The sequence below is a fragment of the Homarus americanus genome, unplaced genomic scaffold (assembly GCF_018991925.1).
Source record: "Homarus americanus isolate GMGI-L3 unplaced genomic scaffold, GMGI_Hamer_2.0 scaffold27231, whole genome shotgun sequence".
Lineage (NCBI taxonomy): Eukaryota > Metazoa > Arthropoda > Malacostraca > Decapoda > Nephropidae > Homarus > Homarus americanus.
Genome location: NW_024718545.1, coordinates 3,444,069 through 3,458,699, shown reverse-complemented (window position 1 = coordinate 3,458,699; position 14,631 = coordinate 3,444,069).

The window sequence follows — 14,631 nt, the reverse complement described above, 5'->3', positions numbered from 1 at the left end:
AAAACTAGGGCCCATTAGGACTCGAGCCAGTCTAATAACTTACCTTCACCAACGATAATTACTTCAACCCACAAACTGAGGCTGTGAACACCTAACCATCCCTTTACATTATATTCACGCCGCGTATCACTAAATCTTCACCCATAAGCAGATACGTTTTCTTATCCTGATTTAAGTGATTAAAATAATAATAATAATAATAATAATAATAATAATAATAATAATAATAATAATAATAATAATAATAATAAAAATAATAATAATAATAATAATAATAATAATAATAATAATAATAATAATAATAATAATAATAATAATAATAAATAATAAATAATAAAAATAATAATAATAATAATAATAATAATAAAAGGGCTATAATGTTAGGACGTTGGATCTGGGATGGTGACAATACAACACACGATGAGCCGCGTTCAACCTGCATCATCTTTGGTGACCTTATTTCTCCTGCAATACACGTCTTGACAGCCTCGAAAACAACACCTCTTGTTGGCGGCCGAGTTATTGGTTCATATCAGTGTGTTATTGTCGTACCCGAGCCCTCACTGACCTACTGGTAACACAGACGCAATAGAGATATCCTTCATCAGACACCTCCAGATTTTCCCGAAATGTGAAATAAAGTCTTACATTAATATATTTCCTTTATTAACCTCTCCGGTAATTTATATCGATATATAGATAGAAACAAATATATTATTCTATGTAAATATGTAATAGTTAACAATAAATAAAAAAAATGCTGATTCAATACCTTTAATAGGATTAATATTACTAACTCAATCCTATATAAGTAAAAACTGATGTTAAATGGTGTTATATACGTTGGTATTATTGATATAGTTAATATTATGACAACATAACTCCTGTCGTTGTTATTGGTTTCGCCGTTCTTTTAGTCGATGTTGTCGTAGTCGTAGTAGTTTAATAATAATAATAATAACAATAATAATAATAATAATAATAATAATAATAATAATAATAATAAATGGAAATCTAGTCAACTGTGTGCTGTATCCTAACCCAGTCTACTCCTTATGGGTCGTCAGAGTAACAGGAATTATGTATTACAGATCACACAGGTAAATTAAATTCCTCCAACTTATTTCACCTGATGATTAGACATCCTAACGGTACCTGGGGGGGAGGGGGGGTTAGGTTAGGTTAAGTTAGGTCAGGTCAGGTCAGCATTAGGGTGATTAATCTTAAAATAAAATAAGCCGGGGGATTAATCTCAGGTGAACTAATTTCGCTTTTAAGAAACTTGAGTGTGTACTGAACTATGACCCTCCACTATCACGTTGCTATAATCAGCCTCGATGTAGCACTTCATGATGACGTGTGTGAGATAACCAGTTATCTTCCCGCGGTGACGACAAACATCATCACAAGTCTAGTGAGTGACGTCTTCAACCACTCCTGTTGCACACCTCACTGGAAACTGATAACATGTGGCTTATCTTCTTAAGACGTCACGGCTTTCCCCCTACACTGATCACCCAGCTAGCGGTCACATGACGCCTCAAAGGTTACCGGGGGAGACACATTTTCATTCCCGTGCGAGTGTTGAATCTCCGACCGGATTCTTGGGCCGCTTTCTGACGCCAAATTAGTCCTTGACATTATTCTAATCACTGTCTTGTCAGGGGAAACTGGGTTAATCTCACCAACCAACAAACACCGCGCGTCGTAATACTAAAAACAAATTTAATTTAATCTCTAAAGCCATAAGAGGATTTTTTCTCATATTAACTAAAAACCGAGACGTAATTACCTTTATTATGTAGAACAAGTTTAAAGTTGATATGACGAGTCGTTTACTAGATATTGTGTATACAGGAACCACTTTACGACGTTATATACGAACGCATCTCACACACACACACACGCTCATGTCAACAAACCCGTGATTTTTCTACTCCCCTCCCCTCCACACGACAACCCCCTCCACATGACGACCCCCCTCCACTCCACATCACGACCCCTCCTTCACACACCCCTCCACATCCACCCTCCACATCACCCCCCTCCTCTCCACATCCACATCGCATCACGACCCCTCACATCACGGCCCCCTCCCCTCCACATCACGGCCCCCTCCTCTCCACATCACGACCCCCTCCACATCACTACCCCTACACACTAACCTAACATAACCTATCCTTTTATCTCCATCGGTAAATTAATATGTTTACTTCATACATCAATACATCTTCAAGTCCCCACCAGCCATTACAGTACAGGGAGCGTATAAACTGTCCGTCCCTCCGTCAGTTCGTAAGTTACTCAGACCGAAGAAAATATATGATAAACACGTCAAAAATTCAGAAAGGAATTTTTGGTTCCATCAATTACACCAATTTTAGAAGATTTGAAGAAGAGGCTACATGAGGTTATTAGAAAGGTTAGGTTAGGTTAGGTTAGGTTAGGTTAGGTTAGCATGATTTGTTCTGTATTATTATACCTTCCTTTTCGCTGTAGCTGTGTTAATTTTTTTTTTTTTTTTTACATAATTAATGTTTAAATTCTGGCAGACCATCTGTACTCACCCGGGTACACTGTATATATTCAAGTTAATATAATCAAGACTAAGTATAAGTCCGGGAGGAGATGGACACGCCGTGACCCTCAACTGACAGACAGACACGAATACTTAATTTAGGTACAGTAAACCACCCTCTTGTTTAGAGTCATAATTCGAACCATGATAAGATAATCCTCAATCACTGCACCTCATGACGCCTGGGTCAGACACTTAAACTTTCCCGAATTACCATCATATCTAACTCCCAATGACGTCACGAAGCTCTTCACACGTGTTCAGCAGCCAGCGGTCACGTGATGCCCTGAGGAACGTTACCAAAGGCGGGGATATATTATTTCTTACCAAGTTCCTCATCACAGTGCGAGTCTTCTTACCTATCAACCGCTTGACGATAAGATGAATGTTGGTGTTGGATGAACGAGGTGACTGAGGTGTTTCACTGGCTTTTGTGGGGATATTTATTTGCTTCAGCCTCACACAGAATCTTAGGCGGCTACATTATGTGTTCAACGTTAGCATTTTTCTTTACGGTGTGTGTGTCTGTGTGTGTGTCTGTGTGCACAGGGTGGTGTAATGCATGTAGTGTGGCAACATTATGCAAGCAACTTGCCTAAGTCTTCCCCTGCCAATACACAGCCTCTTCACCCTCAAGACTCCTGTTGTGCCTCCTCGTGGCAACACACGGTAACTGGGTGCCTCGTGGGCCCAGGTTAGACCAGCATGGGATCTCGGAGTAGCAGTGGGCCCCAGAGGACGGCGTATAGGCCCACTGGCATGTGGACACGTCCGGGCGTCTACCAACCACTGCCCCGCTGCCTTGGTAGGTATAAGGCTCCGGGAGTAAACCCCGAACGAAAAATCTGCGGTGGAGCCCCGCATCAGGCAGACATGCTTACAGAGCTCCAACACAACCCCAACGGCTGTATAGGCGGAAGAGGTGACCACCGTGGGAATCGAAGACTACACCGGTGGACAAAAGCAATGCATGATGGACACGCTACTAAGGCGAAACCCATCAAACTGGGCTATCGGCAGTCCAATGCAACTCTCCCTCTCTCCAGTTGTTGCAACACTTGCACCACTGGATCAGGAAAAGGGAGAGCCAAGATGTGTGGTTGCAGCCTGTGCTCCAGCCTCACTACATAAATCAACTCGCACACAGCCATCATCCAGCTCATCATACTCATCATCATCATCAAAACCCCTATACCCCCAAAAGTTCTATGGCGATGGACAAGTGGCGACGGGGACAGGCAGAGATGACTGCCGGGAGTCTCTAGTCACAACTCTGCACATGGGCGGCACAGATAAGATGGTCGTTTATGAACTGGGATCTAGGCAGCAGTGCAATATGGTCTTGTCTGTGCGACTGAGTAGCCCTTTCAAGGTGCCACTCTGCTCATCCCACATGGGAAGAGGGCTAGAAAAGGTGCCCTAAACATAGCCTGCCTAAAGAACCAACCTGACTGGGCAACCACACCCAGTAAGGTCATCCTTATGTGGTCGAAAACACAATCATAGTCACAAATCAAAACAAAAACAAACTTTACAACCTCTTATGGTCGCTGCATGGAATGTCAGGACCCTTCTGGATATTGGTACAAATGAGCGTCCTGAAAGACGCACCGCCCTTATGTCCCGTAATATTTTGTCCAGCTTATTGCCTGGTAATATTTTGTTCAGTTTATTGTCCCGTAATATTTTGTCCAGTTTATTGTCCCGTAATATTTTGTCCAGTTTATGGTCCCGTAATATTTTGTCCAGTTTATTGTCCCGTAATATTTTGTCCGGTTGGATTTTAGTTGATTCTCTCCAGCCATCGTCACCACTCGATAAATTACCCAGAGTAACTTAACCACCTGAGAGTACCCTTACTGACAGCTGACCCTGCGTCCTGTCGGTGTTACACTTGGACTAGTGTCATACCTGGGCAAGTGTCACACCTGGGCTAGTGTCACACCTCTTTCTCGCTCTCTCTCAAAACGAGATGTCAAGTCACGTGGTCTATGCAATATCTAAACACACAGACACACATTCCTTATTACACTTCACTGGCCCTCAAGTGTCTCTCAACTCTCAGATCCTACTCAAGTGCGTTGCTACAGTGCCAAACTAAGTGCCTTACTGAAGTAGACAAGGAGCCTTATCTCTGGCACTCTCTTCGCCCTCATTATCAGCAGGTTTTGACGTGTGTGTGGGGGGGGGAGGGAAGTCTGGATTACATGTGACGTCAGTGAGTTGATTAAATATACCTTTGTCCTTTGTAGATTATGTCAGACAGATAGAAAAATGTATTTATTATTATTATTATGAACTAACATCACAAATATTTTAACCATCAGTATGTAAATCAACATCATTAGCATAAGTTTTTAACACACCTTAACATCGCCCCAGGTAAGATCAAGTAGAAGTAAAATATATCCACATTTAATCACCTTGGAGACACCAGCCAAACGCTCCAGCCAACACACCCCCTCAAGCGTTAACATCCTTCGTGTCGCAAAAACTAACTACGTCACTCAGCACAAAGTAAAATACATATAAAATGGTTGTGAAAAATGCGAGGGTAGTTTATGTTATCTCTCAGCTGGCCGGGATGGTTGGCTAAACGGAGAGGGGGCCAGAACAGCATCTTGGGGGTACCGCAGTGTATACAGCAGTGGTCCCCAACCTTTTTTCGACTCTGGGACACATTTACTCTTGGACAGGACGCATGTATTTATCCCAGTGAGAAGGCTGGCTCTCTCTCTCTCTGGGCCCGGTCTGGGGTAAATATACACGTTCTATACACGAAAGTTGTATCAAGTTATTACATATTTTAATTAATTTCACTATTACAAAGAATACCAAATTATTCAAAATTTTCTGATGAACCCTTGCGGGCTCCATAATGGCGCCCCCGAACTACAGGTTGGGGACCAGTGGTATACAGTATATGGTTAATGGTTGATTCTGTTGATGGTTTTGGTGGTGGTGTTATTATTATTATTATTATTATTATTATTATTATTATTATTATTATTATTATTATTATTATTATTATTATTATTATTATCATTATTATTATTATTATTATTATAATTCGTTTATCATTACACCACACACACACACACAAAACATTAATTTTTTGTGATACTGTATATAATTTTTCCCGTTGTGGGTCAGGAATCTGAACAAATAAATTCATTATTAGACAAATTAAAAAATACGAGGAATTGTTTGGTTAAAGTTGTAATGTCAACAATGGGTGTTATTTGTCGGGTCACCTGAAGATTAGACACCTTAATTTATTTCACCTGACGATTAAACACCCTAACGCTAATTAACCGAACTTAATTTAACCTAACGCAACACTAATTAACCAAAGCTAGCCTATTCTAACTTAACAATCTAACCTAACCTAACAACCCCCCCCCTATGTAGCGCTAAGGTGTTTAATCATCAGGTAAATTAAACTTAGAGGGGGTGGGGGGGGAGGGGTGAGTGGCTTATCCCCAGGTGACCCATCAAAGAACACCATACATACAACTATATATTATAAGCAGAGACGGATTAGGGGGTTGAGGGGGCCCTAGCAGTGGGGGCCCCCTACTGACAACTGAAAATAAATATAGGTAATAGCCAAGGCAGGGCCGTCCCTAGGAGGGTGCGGGGCCCGGGGCAACTCAGCCACTGCGGAGCCCCAGAAAATATATATATATGGAGTCAGATTATGCGGTCAGAGGAACCCACCCCCACCAACCCCCATGGGACTGTCGCTATGGATGGTAAGGTCACGGTTGTCATGGTGGCGTAAGCCGTCAGATCAGATTAACCAGTCAACAGGTAATGTGTCGAAGGTCACTGGGCCTAGTGCTGGGCCCCGCGGGGCCCCCACACGCGCGGGGCCCCGTGCGGTCGCCCCTATTCGCCCCCCCTAAAGGACGGGCCTGATCCAGGGTCTCTTCGCATATCATTGAGGACAAATAACCGGTGTGCCCAGTACCCTTGTTAGCATGTACTTTAATATGTGCTGCAAGAAACTTGTCATATTCAGAAATAAGTTCTAAGATAATTGCCGTTTGCAGGAGAATCCACTAGTTCGTCATTGCCACGAAAAGTCAGACCACGCTCTGCTACAAACTTGATAGTGCTCACCACACGTTTGAGCACATTAGTCCAATAAGCACATGCTTCGGTTTCTTGTTTTTCAAGCTCCTCGTGAATATGCCCTCGAGTTCTTCCACGATGTGTAACTATCCTTACAGCCTCCAAATGAAGCTTTGAAGTTTTATGCTCGGACAAACTTTCTGTGGCGTGCTTCCAATCGCAGAAACCAGTCGTGGATAATGCCACATCTTTAGTTGAGACAAGTTGGCAAACAAAACAGTAAACTTTACCCGTACTGGTGAGAAACAGCCATGGACGATTGATGCATTTCCCATTTGTTGTTTTTCTAACAAACAATGCTGGCGTTTAAATCAGTTCACCAAACATGAGTAGTAGGAAATATTTGTGGCGGCCTGGTGGAGTATAAGTGGTGCACAGCGAGTGTTAGGCAAGCTGTTCCACTTGTTTATCGCTCTGTGGTAAAGGTTTTTTAAAACTTTTTTTTTTACAATTTTGTGGGCAGGTCCTAGATGTGGGGGGGCCCCTAGATGTGAGGGGCCCTGGGCGTGCGCCCGGTACACCCTCCTCATAATCCGGGCCTGATTATAAGAACCAACAACAAGGCCTCGATTACCAAACACACAAACGATAAAATTCCCCCTTTAAACAATGACTGGTTCTAATTAACTACCATAATGATCGTTAAATGGGGTAGACATCAATGGTTGTCCAGGGTTCAATGAAACTGGACCGGACTGTAAGCGTTCACCCACACTCGCGGCTCCGGCAAAATGTGTATATCATCGCCCTAAGGTTTTCAGGGCGCATTAAGTTGACCTGTAGGAACGGCTTAGTCGAGTGCTAATGGCGTCAGAAGTCGGTGGATGAAAGACGGATGGTCACATGGCAACACACACGCGTGGTTTGGTGACGGTGGGAGTAGTGGTGGTGGCGGAGGGGCGTGGTGGTGGTGGTGGGGAAGGTGGAGGAGGAGTGTGAAGGAGTAGAAGGAGGGAGTATGAGGGAGGAGTAAGAGTATGAATGAAGGGGGTAAGAGTGTGAGGGATTGGGAGGAGGAAGAGTGTGAGGGATTGGGAGGAGGAAGAGGGTGTAAAGGATAAGGGGTGCGAGGTAGAAGGAGGAGGAGTCTCACGTGCTTAATCGACTGTAGTCGTTGCCTCCTCCACCTGACCAACTAATTAGCACACAGGTGTTGCCGAGCGAAATTAATGTTATTATTTTCTAAAGTGTTTGTTTGATGGCCTGCGTGATGGCTCCAATGTAAATTGAAACCCTGAATTAAATCTAGATTAATGCCCTTAATACACACACACACACACACACACACACACACACATATAGAAACGTGTGTGTGTGTGTGTGTGTGTGTGTGTGTGTGATCACGTGTTTCGTCACCTTACCTGCAAGGAGATGTTTTCCATCTGAGGGGATAAACCTTGAGAAAAGGTGAGGCTTGATGACGACACAGTGACGTCACTTACGTCATGACAACCACGATGATATGACAACCCTGATAATGACCTGCTGTCACCACTAACGATAATGATTTGTAACTACCTCCATCATTGTTATCTCAGTCTATGATAGTATTGTATGTTACCAGGTCAGGTTAGGTCAGGTTAGGTCAGGTCAGGTTAGGTCAGGGCAGATTAGGGTCGTCTCCTGGAGTTGTAAAGGTCGAACAATAAAACCATTGACATAAAAAAATCTCCTTAAAACCCTTATACTATTTCTTAACATCAATAATATAAAACTATTTACCAAATGTCATCTCGATCCACCAATCTCTCCCTTAATAACTGACCTTAAGTCACGTTTATAGCTTAAATCATCTGTTTATTTATATTCTACACGACACCTAAGTAGACCGCACACTGACGTCATATTTACATGCAAAGTTTTAATGTTACAATATTCGTTACATTAACACCCCAGGGAGGTTATCGGTGTGAATATAACAAAATATTAAATAAATAATGCTTAGCTTAATCGACAGTGAGATCAAAGAAATGGTAAATTATTGTATTGCTTATGAATGTACAGACTTAATCCGATTGGAGCAACGTCACTAGTGGAGTTCCCCAAGGCTCAGTACTTGGATCATTATTATTTATTATATACATAAACAACATAGATATCGGCATTGACAGCAACATAAGTAAATTTGCTGATGACACTAAAATACGGGGTGTAAATAAATCTGACGAGGACTCCGCAAAACTACAGGAAGAATTAAACAAATTTTTCGAATGGTCCGAAAAATGGCAGATGAAATTCAATGTGGACAAATGTAAGTACTCAGCATAGAAGATGTAAACAGGGAAACCAGATACCAGATGAACAACGATGTTAATGAGAAATCCGACTGCGAGAAAGATTTAGGAGTAATGATAAGTAGGAATCTTAAGCCAAGTAAACAATGTGTATTTGCTCGAAACAAGGCTCATAAAGTACTTGGGTTCATATAAAGGAGTGTTAGTTACAAGACTAGCGAGGTCATCCTAAAACTATATCTTGCGCTTGTGAGACCTTGTAGTGGATTTCTCCCCTACAAACGCTGTTTGTCGCTGAATAGCCGACCCCACCAATTCCCCAGTGTATGCCTCGTGGTCTAGGTCAACCAGCGCCGCCATACATCACGGAGCGGGGGTCAACTACTAAGCCACGCCTACCCCCCGCTATTTAAGACCTGACCGCGTGGTGACCTGTCTCTTTCTACCTACACCAACCAGCCAGCAACACCTCCTCCGCCTGCCTGGCGGTCCTCGCTCCCGCCGGCGAGCATGGCGACCCACAAGCTGGTCCTCCTCTGAGCACCCTCACCAACCAGCTCTCTCTACATCACGCTTGTAACCATGCTGCCTTCCCAGCACCAAGTTGCATTGTACATCCCATCCTGAGTGTGAACCAAACAACCCATACCCCACAACCTCACTTGGATTACGCAGTTCAATTCTGGTCACCGTATTACAGAATGGATATAGAATCCTTGGAAAGGATTCAGAGGAGAATGACAAGACTAATCCCGGGCATTAGGAACCTTGAGTACAGAGACAGGTTAAAACATCTTAATTTGCACTCCCTCGAGAGACGTAGAGTGAGGTGCGATATGATAGAGGTGTATAAATGGAAGTCAGGGCTAAACAAAGGTGATAAAACAAAGGTACTCAAACTATCTAGCCAGGAGCGAACTCGTAAGAATGGTTTTAAATTAGACAAATTTAGATTTAGGCGCGAAATAGGTAAACATTGATTTGGAAATAGAGTAGTGGACGAGTGGAACAAGTTACCAAACATCATTAACACGAATACGCTGGATAGCTTCAAACATAGGTTGGATGGATACATGCTGAGTCAGAAAGTATAATTGTTGATTATTATTACCAACACAGAGTTAGTCAGAATTTACAATATCTAAGTATCCTTTGTTTGCGTTCTTCTGCCCTCAATTACGAATCCATGATGGCTTCTAGATGAAGGGAATTATGGGAAAAGTGACGTTACTTAAATGAATCTGCACCTACTAACATGTCTTAAAGACAAAAACAATTACAATATAGTCTTAATATAATCAGAACGATTTTTTCTAAAATGTTGAGAAACTCACGATTAGAGAAGTGGTTTTCTTTTAGGAGGAAGACGCACGAGCCTCGGATAGTCACCCCGAAGGGCTCGTTTACACGGTCAGTCTCGGAGCTTGTTTTCGAAGCATGGTAACGAAGCCGTGCTCGGGCAGTGATCCTGTAGACGGCAACACTGAACCACCAACCCTTCCCAGGTAGTTACGTGTGGGAGCCTAATAGTTTCGTGGCCACCTACGTGTGTCCCTGCCACTTGAAGAGTACCTCATATTTGTATCTGTCCTGGAAATATGTGGACGCACTTTATCCGAGTGTGTGTTTTACTTTTCAGGGGTCATGAATGTATCGTTGCACGTCCTGTGTGTCCTCACGCTGCATTTCAGCAAAGATTTGGTTATAAGTACCACGCGATTTGTTCCTTAACCAGTTTTTCATCCACACACTCCGTTTTCTTGTTTGTTTTTTTCTTCCGTATCATCCGAGCGGCCAAAACACAGCACTGGGCCGTCCGTCGCCGACTCGTCTGTCTGGGAACCATGAACCTCTTGCCCAACAGTCTACCACACACTGACCGGTAACGACGGTGTGGCAGCTCAGTGTAAACACACCGTCCACTAAACAGTGGTCAGTACCTTGCTTCGCCACGATCCGAGGCGTGCGCGACCACCATACGTGGTAACTGATCGTGTAAACGAGCCCTAAGTGACCCGTTACTTCTCTTTAGACAGGAACAAGACAAATCTGAAATGTGAACAAGGTAGAAAATAATTGTTTACTCTTCGTGGTGTAAGACCGTATTAAAGATATCTATACATACCTTGTCTATTGTTTCTCTTTCCAAATGATAATATAATCAACACGTCAGCTGATTGACGCTGCACGGTAGTAAGTGGCCATGTCAGATGAGACTACTTCCAGCTTCTACGGGGGTGAAAAGTTAATTACGAGCGACGAGGTATTGCAATGGATCTATTAACTAATTCCGTGTTATACCAACAGCCGATAGAGACCAGACAGGTGGAGAGACGGAGACTATCGGGAACTGGGACAAATATGAATAAACAGAGATAAACGGGTAAACATAGACCAATATTGGCAAACAGAGAGACCAGTCAATACAGACAGGAAGTCAGCCTCTGTAGACAGTACTATGCATCTCCATCTGACGTCATAAGGGATCGGGTGGCCCTGGTGTGTGTAGGTGTATCATTGTTGCGTCAGGAACCCCGTCATCTACTGTCAGCGAGAGGTTGGTGACTCCGCTGCGTGTGGCCACTACAGCTATGTCAGGAAGTGTCAACTAACTTCAGCATGACCCTCCCTTCTCTCTCCTCGGCCACAAAGAAATGAGATACAACCTTTTGTTGATACGACAGGAATAAAAATATATATTTTTACTTGGCGTGGAAGATGATCCTCGCTGGCTGAGCTGAGGAGGACAGGAGGGGAATGTGAAACAAATGAAGAGCGGAGGGGCAAAAAGGATTAAAGAGAGAGGAGGAAGGAGAGGGAAAAGGAAAAACGAAAATATGGCACATAAATTCCATACATACACGAAAATATGAAACGAATACATTATAAACATATAATTCATTTGTGTAGCTCAGCAATGCTCACTGACACAACAAGAAAATCCCGCTGGAGCCTGGAGGAAGTCCCAACTGACAGCTTCGAGGAAAAAAATTTCCACCATCAGATAAAGTGGAGAAAATCCCACCGGCTTAAATTCTTTCTTTACATAATTTATTCTGCGTTTTGTTGGTTTAAGTTCGCTCCACTTATTCATCAGGTCGATAGTGGGGATAAAACGCTTTACCTTGGAGATGAAGTTGGAGAAAGTCGATCAGTCTGGCGAGGTGGCCGGTAACAATATGAGCCTACCTTTCAGCACTGAAATTACGCTGTGTACTTAATGGAATAATAACCATTCACTATCACGGCCTGGTATTGTTACCCCCGAAACCAAAGATTGCGAGTACCTGTATAGGACAAAAAGAAATTGACTTGAAAATTGACGGCTGGCTGGTAAATCTTCATTCCATGCGAATCAACTTGTGAGCGATACTAATAACTAAAGCAGTTGGTCTGATCCTGGGTCAGATGGGGGCTTTGACCTATCCACGAGACCCCGGTAACATTCGATGGCTGAAGTTTTACTGTATACCACGGGTGATGGTTGTGGAGACGTGTTGTCGATCCAAACAATGCTTGTTGACAGGGAGGAGCACCCGGGGCACTATCCTACCGGTCACAGGGTACATGGAACCCATTCCTCTTCGCCTACCGTTCCCCACCCAGCTTTTGTTCATGTGAACTATATTCCTATGTGTTTCTGTAATACATACTGTATCCTAAAATTGAAAGGAAGCATTAAAAGGCAAAGGTATATCAAAGTTTAGGATATAAATTTGTTATTAAGGTCGGGAATTAAAAATCACATGCGTTTCAATCCTGATCTGAACTTAATAATTCCTCCTCGACACATATCCCAACAGATGACTTTTGTGGCACACAAAAGAGACACAACAGAAAGTAATTATGAGGAAGAAGTGAGGCGTCTGTAAGTGCTGACCACAAAGACGAAAAAGACAGCCACCTACCCCGTTCCAGTTCAGAATCCACCACAAATATTAATATTGTTGTAGATATAAAATTTCTGGTTTACAGGGCACCTGACTGAGACACAACACCTGAGTGTAAATGAATGCTGCTCCTATTTTTGTGTTCACGTGTGGCTACATCCGAGCAGACCTTGCGTCGACAACCCAAAGGCCTTCTGCCACAGTTCATTACTCGCCTGAACTAACACCACACCTATAGCATCACTTCCCCCTGCCGTAGGTCCCTCGGGCAAGCGGTGGCTTAACACACGTCCGTTTCTCCTTTTGCGACTACACTACCACAGTCGATAGAAGCATGGGAACTCTATTACGACATTTATTAGCCACATATTTGAAAATAAGAGAATTCAAAACAAGCCATAAAAATTAACCAACCTCTGAAAGACTTCCAGGTAATAGTCTTACACCAGGACGAAGGTGAGAGGGATATTTGAGATAAGGGAAGGTCGTGTGAGTTACCTCGTGACCCTGGATGGACTCAGTATCGTGGATCGAAGGCTGTTGGTAGGGGTGTGGTGAACCAGATGACCCCCGAACTCGTAGCTCCTTCAAGACGCCTCCTGTGGTAGACAAATGTTGGAACACGTGATGGCTGCTAGGGTACACAACTGTTAGGACACGTGATGGTTCCTGGGGTAGACAAATGTTGGAACACGTGATGGCTTCTGGGGTAGACAACTGTTAGGACACGTGATGGTTCCTGGGGTAGACAAATATTAGTACACATGTGACAACCCATGAAGTAGACAAGGTCTGCTGGGACACATGTGGCAGCTAATGAGGTAGACAAGGGCTGCTGGGACACATGTGGCAGCTCCTGAGGTAGGCAAGGGTTGCTGGGACACATGTGGCAGCTAATGGGGAAGAGACAAGGTGTCATGGGTTGCGTTAGGCTTACCCACGCAACCAACTCCAAAGTTTGTTTTACCAGAGATAAGACGCCCGGCGAGGCATAACCGTCGTCGACACGAGACTAAGCGTGTTAACCTAGGTTGTTATCCCCGTGGAAATATCACGTGTGGATGCCTGGTTGCGACAAGAGCAATCCAGGCTGGCCTATCAAACCTACAGTAAATGGTTAATTAATTCACGCTTACAGAGTTCTCCTGCACGACACCCGTCTACCATGACTGTCAGTGACGCGAGACTATGTGTGGTAACCCAAGAGTACCTTTTGTTGTTATGGCCGTGGGAAGAAGTTCTTGTGATGAAGCCTGGTTGCAACAAAAGCAATCCAGGCTGGCAGTAAATGTATCACTTGAAGAATTAAGGCTCTGTTAAGTCACACCCATAGTAGAGTAACCACATGTGTTCCCAAGTTGAAAATTCCCTGTTTTAGAAGATTAATTTTATTACAGCGTGAACGTGAGTAAATCATATATCCATGCAAACTGTAAATCATTGTATGGAAGCTTGACAAATAAATGTAAGTGCAATTATCTGCCCGTATCTGTGATCCTATCTTATTATTACTAAAGGTAATGACTGATTGGTTATGACATAGTATAACCAATAACTTAGATGGATGTTGAAAATTAAATAAATTCATTAAATCATCATTTATCAAGTATAAATCATGGAATGTCGAGTGGTGGAGTGAACTTCTACGTAGATACGCCATAATCTCCTGTAAGTAATCAGTGTGAAGGTACCGGACTCTACGGTAAGAAATAAGAAATACGACATATTATTATCTTTATATAATATAATCCACTCCTACTACCACCGAACCACCCCAAAACCATGACAAAAG